The sequence below is a fragment of the Crocuta crocuta genome, unplaced genomic scaffold (assembly GCF_008692635.1).
Source record: "Crocuta crocuta isolate KB4526 unplaced genomic scaffold, BGI_CrCroc_1.0 scaffold290, whole genome shotgun sequence".
In the NCBI taxonomy this organism is placed as follows: Eukaryota; Metazoa; Chordata; class Mammalia; order Carnivora; family Hyaenidae; genus Crocuta; species Crocuta crocuta.
In genome coordinates this window covers 6821506-6822455 of record NW_027527429.1, presented here as the reverse complement: position 1 = coordinate 6822455, position 950 = coordinate 6821506, and the positions used below count along the sequence as shown (strand labels likewise).

Genomic DNA, 950 nt, shown 5'->3' with positions numbered 1-950 from the left:
CGCCCCCTCCTCGTCCCTTCTCCTGCCCCCCCTAACCCAAAACGCACGGCGAACTTGGAAGGTACGGGCGAGGTGACCCTCTGCTCCGCGTCCCCTCGAACCTCTGCCCTGCCCACGTCGCCCCCGACAGGCACCCGGGGACCCGGGGACCCCCGCCCCTGCTGCCCCGGACCCAGCCTCGGTGGAGTGCGTCCTCACGGGGGGGTGGGGGGGGGTGCCACTGTCTGAGGGAGTCCGAGGTGGAGACCGGGGCCTTAGAGACACCCTGCACCCCTGCTCGTGACCCAGACTACGGAGAGGGGGCCAATTGGAGGCCTCTTCCGGGCGGGGCAGGCCGCCCTCGGAGACCCTGAGGCCCTGGAGGCCGGGGCTGAGCATGGAGGAGCCCTAAGAGGAGAAACAAAGTGTCCCCCAAACTCCCACCCGGCTTCCCTGCCTGGTCACATTGCCTCCGGAATCTGCACATTCGTGGCTAGTTCAATCCGCTTCTGGATGCACAAAGCAAACAAAAGGGGTAACCGGGAGTCCAGTGGAATGTGATTGACCCCGTGTGACGAGGAAATCTAGAGGGATTTTCGTCCAGCGGGACGACTGGCCCCGTCCTGCTGTCCTTTGCTGAGGCTGGCCTGCCCGCTGCCTCGATGGGCCCTCGGTGCCCGCGCCGCTGTCTGTGGGCCCGGGCCAGCTCCTGAGGAGGGGGGTGGAGCGCAGAGCAGAGTGGAAAAGATCTTCCTCTGCGCGGTGCCCTGCACCTCCCACCCACCGGGCATTTGTTTAAATTAACCAATTCCTGCGTTGGGGATGCAGATGCTCCTGGTGGGAGCGGTTTAGTTACTGGTTAGTAGGTTGGCTCTGACGGGTTCCCGAGCCAGCCATCTGGAACACAGTGGCGGGAAAGGCAGAGCGGCGGGATTGGCTGGGGAGGAAAGAAAGTGGCTGGAAGGGAGGCT

At 64.8% G+C, this 950-nt stretch overlaps 1 protein-coding gene across 1 annotated transcript in view; it reads right to left on the bottom strand.

The window, feature by feature from the left end:
* The window catches only part of NGEF (neuronal guanine nucleotide exchange factor), a 74332-nt gene that overhangs the window by 39072 nt on the left and 34310 nt on the right, over positions 1-950 (bottom strand). The gene's annotated exons all lie outside the window — the stretch shown is intronic.